General features: G+C 42.1%; 1 protein-coding gene across 2 annotated transcripts in view; it reads right to left on the bottom strand.

Moving 5' to 3' along the window:
* PLXNB2 (plexin B2) overlaps positions 1–20,926 on the bottom strand; it is a 331,712-nt gene that overhangs the window by 199,772 nt on the left and 111,014 nt on the right. The window contains exon 3 of one of the 2 annotated variants that reach the window (XM_043550501.1): positions 1,083–1,196. The exons of the other annotated variant lie outside the window; for it this stretch is intronic. The gene's annotated coding sequence lies outside the window, so the exon portion shown is untranslated. The remainder of the gene's footprint in view (positions 1–1,082; positions 1,197–20,926) is intronic. 2 annotated transcript variants of the gene reach the window in all.

The following is a 20,926-nucleotide window of genomic DNA, read 5'->3' as shown; positions in this document are numbered from 1 at the left end:
ATATTTTGACATGCGATATTGACAATTTGTGTTTTAATGGTTATAATGCTTCAACTTTTTGAACCTCAATGTCTACTATCATTGAGCAATTGTTGTCTGACCCCCTCATACAAAAAATTCTTAAACACTGTCAAAATTATACAAAAAATAAAAACAAAATTCTGTGGTCTATCTAGATTTATTCAAACAACGCGCTGATGCTTTTTTTTTTTTTTTTGGGCAAGGAAGTTAAGAACTATATATTAAAGCATATCAGTACTGCTCTCTCTCTCTCATTCTTATGTCTCCTATTCAGTAATGGAGTAAAAAAACATTAAATTAACTAGTTCCAAATAAACCTACCCAGGAAATTACCTCGTAGCCCTACCCAAACTTTATTACACACCAACAGCTGAAAGAAGATAAAAGCTTTCTTCAGAAACTGGAAGTTACCAAACACACATCCATGTATTTTATGTATTGTAATAAAATGTATTTTATAGATTGTTTAAACAAAGCAATGTTGCTTGTTCATTATAAAATGCAGTTTCCAGGATCATCAATTGACACACACACACTCACTCACTCTCTCTCTCTCAATGTTTGGAAGCGAATAAATTATGATGTGGAACTGCAAGTGAAGTCACTATTTGAGCAAGAAATTATTAATCAGGTATGTAGCAGCTGTGACCCACCAATAAGGTCACACTGCTTGCTTGAAAAAAGCTTTGCTTTCTAGCCACTATATACAGACATTAAACGAAACGACTCTAGATTGTATTAGACCATCGGTGATGCTGATACACAAAGTAGTAAGTGAAAGACATGTGAAAGAAAGTACAGGTAGGAGAGGGAAATAAAATGCTGCTAAGATGGAAAGAAGATATGTAGGAAATGGAAAACTACACAGAACACTTGACAGTGGTAAAACATGCAATGCAAGACAGTATTAAACTATTTTCTCTTCCATTTTCATGTCAAATCTGACATGGAGAATTAGGAGAGTATGCTACTGCTGATGTTTATGTACATACGGGATGTATACATTTAAAAGTGAAGTTTCCCCCCCAATGCAGACTAACCACTTTAGTTCTGATACTCACAGGAATAGTGGATTGAAAGAGTGACACTGCAGCTGGTAGGCAAGGTACAGCTGTGCTGTGTGACAGCTCTGGGAAGCAGGTAAGAGAAATGCAGGGAGTAACCAGAGAGCGGTTCTGCAATTAAATAGATTAAATGGACTCAAATTCTCATCTTGAGCTGTAGCCTTTACTCCACCCCCATAGCAGTCATGGAGGTGCTGCACAGCTCCATGCCCTATCCATAAGCTCAAGTATGGAATCTGTTGCCATGTCCTTAATCTCCACATAGTTCTGCACAAAGTATGTTTATTCAGGCATTATGGATAAACTTTGAGAGCCCCCAAAGACAGAACAAGCTGTTCTTCACAAACCTTCTTGCCACAAAATGAACAAAGAACACTAATTTGCCCAGTGTCTTAATATATGGTTTGGTGGTATCAACTTAATAGGAGAAACACTTGCTCATTTCTGCTATAAAAGCAGGCAAATCTGAGCTGTTAGGCAGAACTATTCCTTCATGTGATAGTATGCACTGCATAAAATGCTCTCTCTCCTGTCAAAGTGTCTAGGAAGATAATTTTCAGTATCTATTGGCAGCTCTTAACAAGCCACGGGTCAGTTTACATTCTGAAAGCAGTGAACGATTAAAGTCATTTGAAATTTATCATAAAACCACAGGCCATTTAAACATTATAACAGAACTGATATAGTAGGTCAAATATTTTGGTTCAGCTTAAAAAACTTGCAATTTAATGGGCCACCACTTCCCTACAAAAAAGCTAAGAGCAGAAACAAAGAAGCTAGAAGACAGTGTGAAAGAGGTTGGAGAGAAAGGGGAAAGGTCCATCTCAGAAACGTAACTGCAGCATTCATTGCACTTCAATACAATTCCTAAGTGTGTTCTATGCACTTGACCAAAATGCAGTTTATTTCAAATACAGAGAAATATTTGCCTTTATGTACATAGGTGGGGTCAGCATGGTTTGTTACACTAGACTAGAGCTTCTCACCCACTTCCTCCCTTTGGAAATGGTGTCTCCTTTCAAACACTATTACAACAGGGTGGTGGTGATTGGAGGTACATGAATTTGCTGCTTCTGCCTCTAAAGAACAGACAAAATAACGATAGTGACTTTATGTATGTCTACTGCCAGGAAGCCTGAAAGATTCCCAAATTGCTTTCTGAACAACATTCTGTATGTTCACGCACCTCTGAGGTGAAAAGTGAGAGTTATTCAACACTACACAGCAATATCACAGTTAAAGGCAAGTAGTGAAGAATATGGTTCTATAGAGGCAGACATTTCTAGTTCAGAATGTAGAATCAGGAAACAGTTATTGATAACTGCATAATACCAAACAAGGGAATGAATGGACTAAGTACTTTGAAGTCTATCTACATACAAGCGGCAAAGAGTCCTGTGGCACCTTATAGACTAACAGAAGTATTGGAGCATAAGCTTTTGTGGGTGAATACCCACTTCATCAGATGCATGTAGTGGAAATTTCCAGAGGCAGGTATAAATATGCAAGAATATCTACATACAGTTTGTTTGGATTCTTTAAGACAGAGGTGTTTGAAAATGTGATTTTATGACAGACAGCAGCGTCTAGCAGACTCAGCACAGACTGGGACTCCTGTATGTGCGTGGGAGTGTGTATTTTTTTTTAACAGGCCTAGAGGACCCAGTCAAAAATTGGGACTCTTGTGCTAGACACACCGTCCTGCTATTACATCCCTGCCCCCAAAGCATTTTCAATCTAAGAAAGAAATCAGAGTTCTAATCCACACTATCATGGTCTTGAGAAAGCCACTTAATGTCTGTCCATTTTATCATCAAATTTTTATTATATTATTTCAGTGATGAGTGTAGCTTGGCACCGTATAGGAGAATAGTTCTGGCCTACCTCAAGGGAGCTATTTGAAGGTTAATGGCAAGTTAATGTTTTTAAGCCACTTTGAAGATGTAAAGTGCTAAGCATTATTATTAATAGCGCCAATTTGGATAACTGTGTCCACCTCAAATTCAGTCAACATAACACAATTGCTGAGAGAAGATTAGGGTCACACTCCACCAAAGAGCATTTCCTAGTATGGCAAACGTAAAAGCTATAAGCTAATATGATGGGAGAGTCGGATATTCACCACGTTATCCCAAGTACCTATACATTCAATAGCAACATGCATAACACTTGAGAGGGCAGAAACATGTAGAATGGGGGCTGGCATTTTTGAACTGCTAGTTCTACAGGTTTGCACATTATAAGTCATTCTGCATTTGGGTAAATTGACTTTGTTTTGCTTCAAGAATAAAATTATGAAGAACAATTACCTGACTGAGGCACTACTATACTGGTATCCTGAAAGGAATGTGGACTGTTTGGCTGGCTCATGACAATATCCTATTCAAGAGAAAATGCTGCTCAATGAGACAGGAGAGCATAAAAACAGAAAATAGAAGAGAGGGGGGAAAAAGAGATCTAGAATGACAGACACTCAGATAACTACAATGACAAGAGCTAGATGAGCATCAAATAAAGAGAATGATTTAGATTTGGAAGTAGAGAAAGAAATGGAAGGAGGAAATAAACTAGAAAAGACACTCAAAATAAACTAGAAAAGAAGGGAACCTTTTAGCTGAGTTTATTAAATGAGTTTCTGCTCCATTATTTTTATTATGTTACCTTGTCAGACATACTTCGATACTTCTAGTTTAGAAGTCAAAGGAATGAAATAATTATTTTGTGCATTTGCTGTATATTAATATTTCTGGCTGCTCTGGATTCTGTATTTAAGTGATTTAGGATACAGGAGGAGGAGAGGGGGAGACAAAATAACCTGGTATTCCTGTAATTCATTTAAACTATTACAGTGGCCCCCTGGATACCATCTTATTTGGGAGCTGTCCCTTGAAAGAATTTTGTAACCATGTTAGCTAGACATTAAACAACATCACAAGTAACTGGGCGCTACTTCTACAGGCAAAAATTCCATCCCTTCCTCAACTGTACACCACATATTTTAACTTATTTTGTATAACAGATTATGAAAATCAACACCTCCTCACTGACTGTCCTGTAAGATTACAGGAGATGAAGCGGTTAAATCTGGGGTTACGTTAGGAGGCGGTATGTTTTCTAGGTCCACCTCAAAATGCTACAGTCAGCTCTGATCTTATAGATTCATAGATTCCAAGGCCAGAAGGGACCACTGTGATCATCTAGCCTGACCCCTATATAACACAAGCCATAGAACCTCCCCAAAATAATTCCTGGAGAATATTTTTTAGTAAAACATCTAATCTTGAATTAAAAATGGTGAGTGATGAAGAATCCACCATGATCTTGTTCCAGTAGTTAATTAATCTCACAGTTAAAAATGTATGCCTTATTTCAGTCTGAATTTCTCTAGCTTCAACTTCCAACCATTAGATTGTGTTAGACCTTTCTCTGCTAGACTGAAGACTTGTTTCCCGTATAGATACTTGTGGATTGTAATGAAGTCACCCCTTAACCTTCTCTTTGTTAAGATAAATAGATTGAGCTTTTTGAGTCTATCCCTATAAAACATGTTTTCTAATCCTTTAATCATTCTCATGGCTCTTCTCTGACCACTCTCCAATTTATCAACATCCTTCTTGAACTGTAGGCACCAGACCTGGATATAGTATTTCAGCAGCAGTCACACCTATGCCAAATACAGAGGTAAAATAACCTCTCTAGTCTTACTAGAGATTCCTGTTTATGCATCCCCGGATTGTATTAACTCTTTTGGCCACAGTGATACTTTGGGAGCTCATGTTCAGCTGATCATTCACCACAACCCCCAAGTCTCTTATAGAGTCACTGCTTCCTAGGATAGAGTCCCCCATTCTGTAAGTATGGCCTACATTCTTTGGTCCTAGACACATACATTTACATTTAGTCATATTAAAAAGCATATTGTTTGCTTATGCCCAGTTTAAGAGATCCAGAGGGCTCTGAATCAGTGACTCATTCTCTTCATTATTTATCATTTGTCCAACTTTTGTGTCATCTACAAACTTTATCAGCGATGATTTTATGTTTTTGTCTTCTTGATGAAACAATTCACACCATTCCAACACAGGTTAATTCTAAAGGCCTCCAGGCATGAAATAAATAGTTACAATTTCATTACACTAAAAAGTACTTAACTAGAAAGCACTGAAGTATTTACTCTGAGTAATTTCAATCCCTTACAGCTGGCTACAACTTTTTGTTCCCCCTTTCAGCAGAACATGGATTTTTAATCTGATGGAGGGGAAAAATTTAAATTAGACAAGGTTCCTTCAATATTGCATCTTCACAAACAGCATCTAAGTACTTCTAGATTTCTCCACCTATCACAGTAGACTCCTCTTATCCTGTAGAGAGAGGTGAATGCAGCAGATCAATAATATTTTTTTCCTGCTTAATATAATGAATGTCAATAAATAATAAAGGTGGCATACTTGTATATGCTCCGGGGGATTATGCTCTCTCAAGCCAATTACGTCTGGTCAAGCAATTATAAAAAACATTCAATTAGATTATCTTTAGAAGAGATGTGTCAGCTTTTGTCTATTCCCTCCCTTAAGAAACACAGCATCTCCCCCACTGATCATCAAATCACTTGACAAACTATTCTCCCAACTGTTCAGTATTCTTGTTAGTAGGACAGCAGAGAAGGGAAGTATAGTTGTGCATAGGCAAAACACACAATGGTAGCTATGTGATGTGAAAGACAAGACTGGTATTGAGAGCTTACGCAATTAGTGAGTTTTACGAAAAAAGCCTGTCCTCCAGCAGGTGCTAATGAGAGATCAAGATGGAATAAAGAACTCATTTTAGATGCTGTCCAGGATCATTCTATTTTCAAAAAGCAAAAGGTGTCCCCACAAAAGGTATCTTAATGAAGATGTAAATTTTATTTAATTAATAAGCATGTTAAAAGAAGGTACTCATTTTGCACGTTCCCTAGATTACTAGCGTAAAATCTGTTTTCCGAACCCAAGTAGACAAAAATCATTTGCCTTTTTGCCTCTAAAATCTCCACCTTACCAAGGCACAATTTAGCAAAAAGAACATCAGACTTCCACAGTTTATGTTTTGTCTAATGAAACAGCCAACTGTTTTTTCTTTCCACATCAACCACTTAAGAATCAGAAGTTTAATTTTAGAGGAAACTGTACTTCAATCACAATACACACATAAGAGCTGAACGTATTAAAGAGACTGACAATTATGCTGGAATATTTATAAAAAAAATCAATAATTTGCTGCACTTACTTATAAAACCAAATGGTTGCACTGATGTTTCAATAGTAGACATTAAACAGAACATAGTTTTCCAATTACTATTGTGTGACTAACACTAAATGCATAAATATTTTATACAGAACCACTTAAGCAGTATGTGGTTTTCAGCTCATTTCAAGGAAGAGAATGGTATGTTTATAGTTGACCTGTAATGATCAAAAACATGTAAATTAATGCTGGCAGGCATTGTATTTAATAGCATTTTTAGTCTTCTCTTCTGGAATAGTTGCTAATACAAGTTTCTAATGTGAAATAAAAAAGACTCAGTTTGTACCCACTTATTCACAGACCTGTGGTCAGGAGGCCAGATCTTACTTTGAAGTCTGTTATTTTTCCACTTTCATTTCTGTCTTTCAACCACTACCAAAAATAATCTGTTCTTAGTTTTTGCATCAGTATTTGTATTGGGCCTTTACCAGCCCACTGAGAGCAGATTATAAACCTAGAAATAGCACATTTGGGAACAGATTTAGAATATTGAATTCTGATGTGCTCATTATTAAAAGTATCAGAGGGGTAGCCGTGTTAGTCTGGATCTGTAAAAGCAGCAAAGAGTCCTGTAAAAAGAAAAGGAGTACTTGTGGCACCTTAGAGACTAACAAATTTATTTGACCATAAGCTTTCGTGAGCTACAGCTCACTTCATTAGATGCATTCAGTGGAAAATACAGTGGGAAGATTTACATACATAGAGAACATGAAACAATGGGTGTTACCATACACACTGTAACGAGAGTGATCACTTAAGGTGAGATATTACCAGCGAGGAATGGTCGGGGGTGGAATAGTTTGTGTAATGACCCATCCACTCCCACTCTCTATTCAAGCCTAAGTTAATTGTATCCAGTTTGCAATTAATTCCAATTCAGCAGTCTCTCGTTGGAGTCTGTTTTTGAAGTTATTTTTTGTTGAAGAATTGCAACTTTTTGGTCTGTAATCGAGTGACCAAAGAGATTTAAGTGTTCTCCAACTGGTTTTTGGATGTTATAATTGTTGACGTCTGATTTGTGTCCATTTATTCTTTTAAGTAGAGACTATCCAGTTTGACCAACGTACATGGCAGAGGGGCATTGCTGGCACATGATGGCATATATCACATTGGTAGATGTGCAGGTGAATGAGCCTCTGATAGTGTGGCTGATGTGATTAGGCCCCATGATGGTGTCCCCTGAATAGATATGTGGACACAGTTGGCAACGGGCTTTGTTGCAAGGATAGGTTCCTGGGTTAGTGGCTCTCTTGTGTGGTGTGTGGTTGCTGGTGAGTATTTGCTTCAGGTTGGGGGGCTGTCTGTAAGCAAAGACTGGCCTGTCTCCCAAGATCTGTGAGAGTGATGGGTCGTCCTTCAGGATAGGTTGTAGATCCTTGATGATGCGTTGGAGAGGTTTTAGTTGGGGGCTGAAGGTGACGGCTAGTGGCATTCTGTTATTTTCTTTGTTGGGCCTGTCCTGTAGTAGGTGACTTCTGGGTACTCTTCTGGCTCTGTCAATCTGTTTCTTCACTTCAGCAGGTGGGTATTGTAGTTGTAAGAATGCTTGATAGAGATCTTGTAGGTGTTTGTCTCTGTCTGAGGGGTTGGAGCAAATGCGGTTGTATCGTAGAGCTTGGCTGTAGATGATGGATCATGTGGTGTGGTCTGGATGAAAGCTGGAGGCATGTAGGTAGGAATAGCGGTCAGTAGGTTTCCGGTATAGGGTGGTGTTTATGTGACCATCGCTTATTAGCACAGTAGTGTCCAGGAAGTGGATATCTTGTGTGGACTGGACCAGGCTGAGGTTGATGTTGGGATGGAAATTGTTGAAATCATGGTGGAATTCCTCAAGGGCTTCTTTTCCATGGGTCCAGATGATGAAGATGTCATCAATATAGCGCAAGTAGAGGAGGGGCACTAGGGGACAAGAGCTGAGGAAGTGTTGTTCTAAGTCAGCCATAAAAGTGTTGGCATACTGTGGGGCCATGCGGGTACCCATAGCAGTGCCGCTGATTTGAAGGTATACATTGTCCCCAAATGTGAAATAGTTATGGGTGAGGACAAAGTCACAAAGTTCAGCCACCAGGTTTGCCGTGACATTATCGGGGATATTGTTCCTGACGGCTTGTAGTCCATCTTTGTGTGGAATGTTGGTGTAGAGGGCTTCTACATCCATAGTGGCCAGGAGGGTGTTTTCAGGAAGATCACCGATGGATTGTAGTTTCCTCAGGAAGTCAGTGGTGTCTCGAAGATAGCTGAGAGTGCTGGTAGTGTAGGGCCTGAGGAGGGAGTCTACATAGCCTGACAAGATGTATTGGAGCATACCCACTTCATCTTGTACTCCAACATGTCTGTTAGTCTATAAGGTGCCACAGGACTCTTTGCCACTCATTATTAAAAGTATCTCATATTCTATTAATAAGAGAAAAATAATCATACTAAAATACTGCTAAATCTAGGGTTATGGACCCTCCGGGTTTTACCAGGACAGTCCTGTTTTTAGCTTCTGTGTCTGGGTGCCATTTAGGGTTGCCGGGTGCCCATTTTTCAACCAGAAAGTCCGGTCAAAAAGGGGACCAGGTAATGTCCAGAAACAGGTACTGACCGGACACCAAAAGTTCAGTTACTGCAGGGCACAGGGAGCTGCAGGGTCATTAACCTGCGCCAGCCCCTACTCAGCCGGGGCCGCCTCCTACCCGCAGGCAGGCTTCCTTGTCAGGCTGCAGCAGCTTCTATACTAGCCTCGGACCAGAGGGAGCCCAGCTGGTTGGGGAAGGAGGTGGAGATGATCCAGTGCCAGGAGATGGCGGGGGAGGAAGAAGAGCAAGCTACGGGGGCGGGGCCCTAAGGGAAGAGATAAAGAAGGGGTAGGGCCTCGGTAGTCCGGTTACCAGCAATTAGAAAGGTGGCAACCCTAGAACCTTCACCAGACACATTTGGTTTCATTTGTACAGTGCATATAGACCACAAATAGATTTCAGTCTGATTTAGCCTCCAAATAAAAACAAGAATTGCAAATATTTTAAAAACTCCACTATATGTAATATATGCTTCCCTCAGCCAACAATCCTAGTTTAACTGGGATTATCTCAAATTTTGGAAGTCAGCCCCAGCTAATGTTTTATGAATTGGTCTAGCAGGGCAGCTATACAGCACTGGCTCTGTGTTGCCAATTCACAAGTTTGAGTCTCCCCAGCTCCGGCAGTCAGATGATAAATTAAAAGCTGATACTCTCGCGTTAACAAAAGTTTCTAGCCCTCATAGTTCTGGAGAAAAATTTGCAAACATTAACTCTAAAAGGCTCAAAAACATTGTCAAAATAACTTCATTTATTACATTTTAAAAAATCTCGTGATATTTAAAGCCAAATTCATGATTTGGGGCCTGAATCATTATTATTGACTGCTCACGTTGGAAATAGTACTTGAACTTTTTTATATGCCAGTATTTTGAAAAAAAAAAATCTCACACACACGCTCATAAAAGGTAATACATTTAGTTTTGCCTAAATAATTCATTTTAAAATATTCCTTTTGCCTCTGAAGATCTGTACATCTTCTTCAACAATTAGTACTTTTCTAGAGGATGTGGAAGAGGCAAATCATGGCAGATATTCAGGATTGCTTACAGTATTTAACCAAAACACAAGTCTACTTTAAGTATAAAGCTTACCTCTTAATTTGTGGAAAATTTCTAATTGTGTGGTGAGGTCTGGTCTTGAAAATAGCCTGAATTAGGTCTCTCATAAGGAATCTGGCAATTGTTCAGAATTCTTGTCTCTATCAAGAGGCTGCATTTCAAAATGTCATTTTATAATAAGAATTCTGAAGACTCACCATAAAAGTTTTAACAAACCAGAAAGGTAGGTTTTTTAGCATTGGCTGCCTCAGCTAAAAAGCTAACATTCTCTTTCAATTAATTCTTTAATTTTCCCAGATAGACACATACTTCTTCATGTCATCTGGAAATCACTTTCAAATCCCTCCTGTATATTTATGCTCTTTAAATCTTAAAGTGCCAGTTAGCTGGAAAAATGAAAACAAATGGTTAAATATAACTTCAGCTATCTAAACTCATATTTTGCAAACTGAAATCAACTGAGAAATAGTTCATTTCAGAAAACCTACTGGTTTTTACTGCAATTTACTGAAATCTACAAGTGTTGATCTATATTTCAATAGAAATATTTGAGAACAGTATCTACCTATCTGCAAATGGTCATTTATTTCCTTTACATATATTCATTCGACCAAAATATATTAATTTACTTCAACACCAAATTTCATTGTTTACTCCTCCCCAACATGGTATCATGCAGAGCAAGCTTGAAACAAACTCAGTCATTCCTGAAAAACTAGGTGATTGATGTGGATTAATAATCTTGGAAGTATACTTGTAAAATGGAGATGTTAAGTAGAGTGCCCTATATACATAAAAAGAAAAGGAGTATTTGTGGCACCTTAGAGACTAACAAATTTATTTGAGCATAAGCTTTCGTGTAGCTCACGAAAGCTTATGCTCAAATAAATTTGTTAGTCTCTAAGGTGCCACAAATACTCCTTTTCTTTTTGTGAATACAGACTAACACGGCTGCTACTCTGAAACCTATATACATAAAGGTCTTTGCCTCACAAGAGAGCTCCACCTTTAGTTATGAAGCAAGCCTTCAAGGTCAGTCAGTAGATCATAAGATGTTTAACCCATTCACCATCAAATGACACACAAATAAATAAAAGAAAATACAGACTAACACAGCTGCTACTCTGAAACAAATAAATGAGACATACTTCACTATGACAAGACCTAAAAGCCTTTTTCGCCTCCCAGATGGCTTGCTATCACCAATATTTGGAACAGCTTCTCCTCTCAGTTCACATGCGTTAGCTCCTGGGTGGTTGTTTTTTTCCACCCTTTGTACTTCGGTGCCTCCATATTGTGCCGGACAGGCAGGAGTGCTGTCCCTTCAGAAAAATCAATAACAACACGACTACATAGCCAGGAGTGTAAACGTCAAGGACACAGGGGACAAAGTAAAACAAACACCACCAAAGGAATGCCACCTGCTACATCAAAAACAACAGTGTAACAGAGGGAGCGACTTTGCTGGGAACAGGCAGATGTGAAAGTAAGCCGGCATGCCCCGGCACCGGCAAGCAGCAGAGACGAGTTATATGGGCTCGTGGCTCCAGCAATATTGAGGGCCCAGGCGCAGCTCCACCAATGTACGGGGGCGGGTCTCCCCCCTGGTCCCACCTGCTGCCCCCCCACGCCTCCCCCGAGTGTCCCCTGAACCCCCATTGCTGCCCGTGTGCCTCCCTGGGGCCTGGAGCAGAGCATCCCTGTCTCTCCCCTGCAGCTCTATGCTCCCTCCCTGCATCAATTGCCGCCGCACGGTCTTAATGCCCCCCCATCCACTACTGCCAGGGCAAGATGCCCTTCCCCTTCAGACCCTTTCATTTTCCGAGGGGACCCTCCACCAGTACAGCCGCCCCCCCCCCCCCCCCCCGCCCGCAGTCACTGCTCCTACCCCACGCTGGGCAAGGGGCAGCCCCATCCCCCACCCCCAGTGAGGCTACAGTGAGGGGCAGCAGCAGGGGACGAAGTGCGCATGTGATGGCAGCCCTCCCACCGCATGGCACCCACCACAGGGGAGGTGAAGGAGATTCCTGGACCTGAAAGGGGCCCTAGGAGCACATGCAGTGACAGTGGTAGGGGTGAGTGTGCTGCTGGGGCGGGGGGGGGGGAGGAGAGGGGGACCCCTACCCCAGAGCTCGCTGCTGCCAGCGGGGAGAGGGCTGGGGGGCGGTGGTGGGGAGTCCTCCTCTCTGGCTCCAGTCCTGGGGCAGCCTGCCTGCACCCAAACTCATCCCCAGCCCTGCCCCACCCCAGAGCCCATAACCCCAGCCAGAGCCCTCATCCCCCCACACCCCAACCCTCTGCCTTAGCTCTGAGCCTCTCCAATGCCGCAAACCCCTCATCTCCAGCCCCAGCTAAAGCCCTCATCCCCCCCACACTCTAACCCTCTGCCTCATCCCTGAGCCTCCCCCACACCCCAAACCCATCCCCAGCCTCACCCCACAGTTCTCACCCCTGGACCCCCTCCCATCCCCAAACACCCTCCCAGAGACTGCACTCCACACCCCTCATGCACCCCAATCCCCTGCCCCAACCCAAGGCCTGCACCCCAGACCTCCTCCCCCACCCAAACTCCCTCCCAGAGCCTCGGGCAGGTGGGGGGTGGAGTGTGGGGGGGCAGAGTTTGGGCAGGGGCATGTTCTGGGCAACACCAAAATTTCTACAAACCTGCCACCCCTGCCGGCAAGAGCCGGAGCCATACCAGGGTGGACCGGCTTCCCCAGCGGGCAATGTAAAGGGCCTGCGGCTCCCAGCAGTGGCAGGAGCCCTGGGGCCTTTAAATTGCTACCAGAGCCCCGCTGCCGGAGCTCTGGGGTAGCGGTGGCAGGGCTCAGGTGGCGATTTAAAGGGCCCAGGGCTCCTGCTGCCGCTACAGCCCTGGGCCCTTTAAATTGCCGCTGTAGCCCTGCTGCCACTACCCCAGGGCTCCGGGGATGATTTAAAGGGTCCGGGGCGGTAGAGGCATCGGGAGCCCTGGGCCCTTTAAATAGCCACTGGAGTCCCACTGCCACCACCCCAGGGCTCCGGCAGCAGGGCTCCGGGGACAGTTTAAAGGGCCCTGGAGGGTAGCAGCAGCCGGAGCCCCGAACCCTGCTGCTGGACCCCCGGGGCTCCGTCGGCAATTTAAAGGGCATGGGGCTCTGCTGTGGTAGCCTCAGCTAGAGCTCCAGGCCCTTTAAATCGCCCCTGAGCCCCAGGGCTCCCAGCCACCTCTGCAGCGATTTAAAGGGCCCGGGGATTTAAAGTCCCGGCCTCTTCCGGCAGAGGCCACGCCCCTCCTCAGGACTCCGGAGTACTGGCAAGTCCTTTAAGTTACTTTCACCCCTGGGAACAGGACACTAGGCATGTGGGGAAGGAAGGAAGTCAATTTCCCCACCTCCAAACACTCACAAACTTCTCCAAACCCTCCCTCCCTCCCTGGCACCATGCCAAGGCAGATGGAAGGCAGAGGCTGCATGCCCTCAGATGGAGTGTTGCACTGCTGTGGTGTTGGATGGCTCAAACAAGTGACTTTACTTTTTCTTCACCCCTGAGAGGGGGAGGGTCCTCTCCTGACTCCAACCTGGCTTGCTGTTCCCTGGTCTGGAATCCTCCTAGGGCCTTGGGTGGCTCTTAATAGCCAGTACCAAATCGTCTCTCTTCCTCTCTCTCTGGAACCTGGTCACTACAGTGCTGGAGCTGCCTGATCTCTGCAACCAGAGCCTCAGAGTAGTGCAACTCCCTTTGGGGAAATGGGGATTTAGCAGGGACTCTTCCTCTCTTTCCCAGCTTCCAAACTAAAAAAAACACTCTCTGTCCGGCTGTTGTCCTGTTAACTTACTGAGTCTGCACAGCCCTGGCTTGTTACTGGTCCAGTGGACTTCTCATTCTGATCACCCAGGCAAAAGCCTCCCTAATTCGCTCCAGCAGGGGTTTCTAGTTTCTTTTGTCCTCACCCCTGACTCCAAGGATGCTGGGAATGGGGTCAGAGGGTTTTGGTGGCCACTTCATTTGTAGTCCTTTTGGTAGGGGCCCCTAAAGGCTCAGACCAGAGCTCCAGGAGCTGGAAACCACTAGTGGGGTTACATGGACAAAGTAGTGTTTAGCTGTCGAACACAATTTTCTTTAAAGAAAGCCTTTCATGATGCTTTTGATCAATAGCACTTATCCTTCCACCTAAGGTGCTATATATCCGCATGTGGTGCAGCCACCACTTAATTCAGCCTCTCACCATTCTGTGGTAGGTAGGTTTTAATCCCTTTTAAAATTCAGACTCATAAAGGTTACACAGTTCAACTTGGTACAGGCAGAAATAAAACCAAGATCTACTGGGTCCCACCCTCCCTAAGCTTTCCACAGGTATTCTGCTCCCTTAAGCCCAGGGTCCTCTCCTCACTTTGGTTTTAATTGAGGTGACCTCCCACCCTCATCTTCTGTATCTGAAGCACAGAGATTTGCCCAGGATCATACACAAAGTCCATAGCAGAGCAGGGAACCTAACCTGGGTCTCCCAAATCCTAGGCCATTGTCCTAACCACTGAACCATTCTTCCTTCCTGGTGTTAGCCCCAGTCTATGGCATGGTAAGACAGGATCCACAGCCCCATACAGTTTTTCTCAGCTCTTGCTTCACTATCTCAGCTTCTAGTAGAGTGGTCATAGGTTTCCATGTACAGGCAGACAGCCCATAATCTCTACCCTAATGTGCAGTTGCTAGGGGCTATGGGACATTTATTTCTGAGCAAAGTCTGTGTGCTTTGCAACAATAATGTCCTAAACAAGCTTTCTTACCCCTTACCTTAAATTTACCCTTTGCCATACAAGTAATTTACAAACAGGTTGATGATCCTATCTACAAATTAACTAAACAGCTATTGTAGATTTAAGGGTTGGTGCACAGATAGTTAACCAGGATAGAGTTATCCCCTGGGGTTTTTCAGATGCACATACCAAATTGATAAATACCCACTGATACACCAGTAGGGAGAGAAATGTTTACAGAATAAAAGCTATAGCAGTAGAACTATCCATGGCTTGATATACTGAGAAAATATAAACAACCTAACTTGTACCTCCCTAAGGAATTCTCTTCCTCATCCTCCTGAATTTGTACATTTTCCTCCACTGATCTCCCAATTCATAAACAAAAAAGGGCAGCTGGATTAGATTAGCCAGCATCCAAAAATATCTAATCCATCCTCAACTTTTTTCCTGTACATACAGGAAGGACTCTGCTTTGCCAAAAGAGAAGCAATAATTTTAATATTACTAATTCAAAACAAAGTATCAAATTTTATCTTTATCCTAGGACGCAAAAATAGACGAAAAGGCAACTGTATTGTAAAACACAGACAGCATAGCAATCACATGGTTGCCATCTTCCATACATCATCCCATGTCCCAAAGTCCTTATATTTTTACTCAGTCCTTATTCAAGAAAACATCCAGTGCAGTTAGTAGAAATTTGCCTGAGTACAATAACCTTAAGAATTAGCCCATAGTTTATACAAATGGGTCTTTTAGATTTAGCAGTTTTCAATATTTTCAATTTCTAAAAGATCCCATTGAAGTTGCTCTGGAATATTACCAGCAGGGAAGAAAGCAGTGAAAATTTGGTATCAATAGTGAAAGTGACTTGAGAAAGCTATTAGCTGACAGCTTGAAGTGACATCCTGTTTACGGGAATGATAAAAATATACTTTTATTAGTATTCATTACAGATGTAACAAACTCAGTGGAGAAAAGCTATGGTAGGCTGTATGTTGTGAAATGTAGACTGCCTAACAAGAAAAAAACCCACAACAATCTGTAGGGAGTAATGAGATGTAAGGGAAACTAGAACTTAATGTCAGAGGAAGCCAATCTAGCACGATATCAAGGGACGAGAACCCATATTTGGAATGCCCAGTGTGGCCCTGGCCAGCTCACTAAAGCTATAATGTAGTGATAAAACGCTGAAAAGTTTCAAGGACCCTTGAAACTCAGAGCAGTTGGCAACCCCACATCTATACTCATCAGAAGAGGGCAGACTTGAGGCTATACACCAGACTCATTCCAGAGCAAAAATCATTTTAATTGACTTGAAAGAGAGCTAGACAATCCATATTTAAGCCTACCAATAAGGGAAGGCTCATAAGAACAGGCGAGAACTTTCACAGGAATGGGCGATAGACTATGGAACTGTCCTCTTGCAAGGGACAAGAATGGCTATAGAACTATCCACTGAAGTGTAAGTGTTACTAAGGGCATGGCTACACTTGCGGATGTAGAGCGCTTTGAGTTAAACCAGCCTTTGTAGAGCACAGTAGGGAAAGCGCTGCAGTCTGTCCACACTGACAGCTTCAAGGGCACTGGCGTGGCCACATTTGCGGCACTTGCAGCAGCATTGGGCGCTGTGCATTATGGGCAGCTATCCCAGCATGAAAGTGACTGCAACTTGCTTTTCAAAAGTGTGACAGGGAGTGTGTTGTGTGTATGTGGGGGGAGAGAGAGTGGGTTGGGGGGGGGGGGCTGAGAGCATGTCAGCATGCTGTCTTGTAAGTTCAGACAGCAGCAGACAGCCCTCCTCTCCCCCCCCAGCCTCTCTCTCTCTTTCACACACAGCATTCCACACTAATGGTTGTTTTGTCTCGGAGCAGATAAGCCAGCTGTCGGAAACGGAGCTTTCAAAGGGCATATCCGCATTCCTACAGTGATTCAAAAACAATGACAAGAGTGGCCACTTGACTTAAAGGCATTATGGGACATTTCCGGAGGTTGATCAGAGCGCAGTAATGCAACCCCTCATCCACACTGGCACCGCGGCGCTCCAGCGTGGGAGCAGCAAATGTTATTCCACTCGCCAAGGTGGAGTACCAGCAGCGCTGTAGCTGTGGAGTCAGAGCACTCTACGTGCCTTGCCAGTGTGGATAGATAGTGCACCCAGGGCTCCTTTATTGCCCTGTAACTCACAAGTGTAGCCGAGCCCAAAGTGTAATACTCATTTCTTCAGAGGAGACTTCCCTCAATTTCTTCATACACACAATCAAACCTATAAGAACTCAGGAACTAAGAATCCTATAAAATCATGCTATTCCTCATACTGATGGGGAAAGGAGCTGGAATGGTAGTTTCTTTTTTTACATACTTGGGAGATGTTTAGACACAATGGTGATGAGGTCATAAGTACCTATACAAAGACAGACTATAGACTTTGACTGAGGAAGGACAGGGTGTTAAAGCACTGTGAATTCTTTTTGTATAAAACAGTAGTAACTAGCAATAATAATAAAACTATTAAGAGAAAGATAACCTCAACTGGCAGATTTAAAAAAACCTAGAGGAAAACAAATCAAACTAGTTCAATACTCTTAACAAAAAGTGAAAGGCCCTCAATAGGCTTTTCCGTCCATATTTTTAAAAATGGGCTTATAGTTCCTTATTCAAGTTGTGTTAATTCTATATTGCTTTATTCTCTACAGGTTCTTATACTGCCCTCATCACTGTAGCATTGTGCACCTTACAGTGGTGTAATAAGTGGCCTCACTAACATCTACCATTTTTGGTTTGTTCTCTCTCCCTCTTCTCCCAACCCCCATCTCATTTTCCCCAGGGGAAAAATTGTGTTTGCAGTGCAATTTTGTGTGTGCGCGCGTGTGAACGCGCGCACGCACTCCCGGCTAAGAGACCGTATCATCTCTCATTCAAGTACTGCCCTAATTCTTACTCGTATCACAGAAGAAACTGAAACAGATAAACCACGCAGAATTCATGGCTGTACTCACAGTGCTCTTATCTGGTTGCACACTTTTTAAGAACTCCTGACAGCATCCAAAGTTGCCTTAAGGCTAAAGGTTTAACAATTACTCATTTTTGTCACCAGACAAACATTTAGTTTGTAGTTCTGGAAAAGCTACTTTCCAGTTCTAAATGAATAATGATATGGGCTCTGCAAATTGTTATTTATAATTAATTATTAATCAAACAGAAACAATGCTTCTATGGCAAGCTTCCATATGAAGAAATTGAAAAGAATGGGACTGTTTACTTTACAGAGGGCTGAATAAAAGGGAAGATGATAAAGGAGCATTCAATAATAAACAATATTGATTGAGAACTTCTCACTGTCTCTCAGAATACAAGAGCATACATACACTGAAAAAGGAAGTCAGCATACATAAACTAATAAAAGGAAATACATTCTATACAGTGCACAATTAGCCAACTCATTGCCACAAGATATAATCGAAGCCAACAGCTCAGCAGGTCTGAGAAAAGGATTGGATATTCATATAGATAAGCACATACAGAGTTATAATAGCAAGGATTAAAAATCAAATAAAAAAAAAGAGTTTAACCTTTAAAAAAAAAAAAGAGGCTACAACCTCTCATGCTTCAGGGATAAGCCAACTTCCAACAGGCACTAATAAATGCCGACTGCAGGCACCTTCTGTTAAAAATCTGATCCCAGCTGCTATCAATGACAGGACACAAGAGCAGATTGAGCATTAATCTGATATGGGATGGCAGTTTTTACATAGCATATTATTGATTTTACACACACACAAATTTTTCAACTTTTAGAAAAGCCTAAAAACTTCTATCAATAGGTAGGCCACTTTTGCTGAAGAAACATCTCAGAAAACTAACTTACTTAGAACCTCCGTGCCTCGTGAGGCAACCCCTTTCTCCCCACTGCTTTCTCGCCACAGCAAGATGTTTGATTCTATCGTAAGCGGTCTTCATGATGACAGCATGCTTTTTGATCATCCTGCAGTATGTCATGGTTTGCCCTCCATGCCTTCTCTTCTCTTCAGGTGGAAGCCTTAGATGGACTTTGGGCTTCTGCCATGGAGTTGCCTGGTGACGTGGCCAAATCACTGTAGCTGTTTCTGTCTAATTATTAAGTTTGCAGTCTACTGATCCATGTGGCACAATGCTTCCACACTAATTACATGACCCCTCCAATAAATTCTCAAGATTCTTCTTAAACAATGCTGGTGGAATGCATTCACCTTACTGTTTTGTATTTCCACAATCTGCCACATTTTTGAGGCATTTAATAGCGTTGGAAGGACAACAGCATTGCACAATCTCATTATAGTGTTTAGATGTATCATCTTATTTTTTCAGATATTCCACAAATGGAAAAATGATCCACTGGTTTCACCAATTCTTTCCTTTGCTTCTTTAGTAAGCTGGCCATTACCAGATATTGTACTTCCAAGACAGACAAAGTAATCAACTCTTCTGTACTCTTTGCCATCAATCACACATCTGTCGACTTTGACAGTATTCTCTCCTGCCTCCATGGTCTTGGTCTTCTGCATGCTGATACAAAGTCCCATTTTAGCAGCTTCAGCTTTTATACTCAAAGAGTCTTTTCATTCCACCCAAGCTGGTATCCAGTATGACTTTGTGTAAAATCTAAATGTCTCCGCTTCTCTCTTGCCCAAACAATACAAGTGTCCTCAGCAACAGTTCTTCTCATCACAAAATCTATGACAATGCAGAAGAGAAATGGGGATTGTACACAACTTGACCTTACACCAGGGATTATTTTAAACCATTCTGTGTCTCTGCTCTCTGTCCTGATGCAGCAAGCAGATTCATCATACAAAGCATTTATCAACTTAACCATCTTTGCTGGAATGCCATAGTACCACAGGATCTTCCAGAGGACTTCTCTGTGGACGCTGTCAAATGTTTTCATAAAAACGAGGAAGATAAAAGTCATCTTTTGCTCGTATTCTGAGATTTGAATAGCAGAAGGCTAAACACAGGTCTAAATAAAGATTCCCAGTGGCTGGAAATCTAATCTATCTTGGTCTTTTTTGTTCTCCTGTTCTCCATTTTATTTAATTAAGAATGAAAAATAAAATTGTTCCAACAGATTGATTTGCACAAAATTCTCCAGTCCTGCAGGGGAAAAGTAATGTTAGAAAAGCATTTGTGCATTTGGCAAAACATCGTGTGTAGTGAGTTTCACCAGTTCCCCTTCTATTTGCGTGCATGTTTCACACAGCAACAGGAGAGAGAACACTTTTAAAAAAAAAAATAATATAGGAAACCATGATTACATAAGCACAAAAAATGGCCGGGTAACAGCAGGACAGGTGTAGAACGTGTAACTACTTTGAACCCATGAGCTGTTCTCCAAGTTGAAAGTCTTACATTTTGGAATGATGAAATTTTATAAATATGTTGAGTTTCAGGAACAGCAAGATATACATGGGACAGGAAGTGGTGGTGGGACATGAACATCTAATATTTGAAGTGGTGCACTCCACCAGGGTCAGCTGCAGCAGAAGGTGGAATATAAGGTTAAAGGTTAAAAGGAGACTTTTGTGGCCAAATTCACATCCGAGCAGGGATCCAAGGTTGGTGGAAGAAAGGTCCTCACAGACCAATTTTGCAAACTGAAACAGGGACCTCTATGTGAGAAGGTAGTCAAGTTTTAATATGGACTATTTATTTAAAGGACGGGTAGAACTACCAACACCTTTAATCAACCACCACCTTTAAATACCTTCAGATATGTGAAAGGCTCCATTGTACTATGCACTGAGGAAACTAAAACAAGCACGCGAGTTTGTGTACCAAAAAAATCACCCACTAGTTTCATGATTTAGATGAGTTTACATCTCAGGAGGGTAAATGACTACAAATATATCCTGTAATAGCAATAAAAGTATGGTGAGAATTTTTAGTTTATTAAGCATGCGTTTGGAAATTTACCCATACCTAATTATGTGTTATTGAGAATTATTTTTGATTTGGGATCCAAAGAACTTCCGATTTAGCAAGCATCGAGACAATAGGTAAGTGACAAACAAAACAAATATACACCAGGGCCTAAATATTCCAAAGTACCTAGTGATTTTGGGACCTCCATTTTGGGAGACCTTAAAAAGGCCTGATATTCAGGGGGTGGATACTTTAAAAAGTGTCAAATCAGGGCACCCCAAAATTGAAGCATCCCAA

This window comes from Chelonia mydas, chromosome 1 (assembly GCF_015237465.2).
Source record: "Chelonia mydas isolate rCheMyd1 chromosome 1, rCheMyd1.pri.v2, whole genome shotgun sequence".
Taxonomy (NCBI): domain Eukaryota; kingdom Metazoa; phylum Chordata; order Testudines; family Cheloniidae; genus Chelonia; species Chelonia mydas.
Note: the sequence above shows the minus strand (reverse complement) of the source record. Positions and strands in the feature narration are given on the sequence as shown.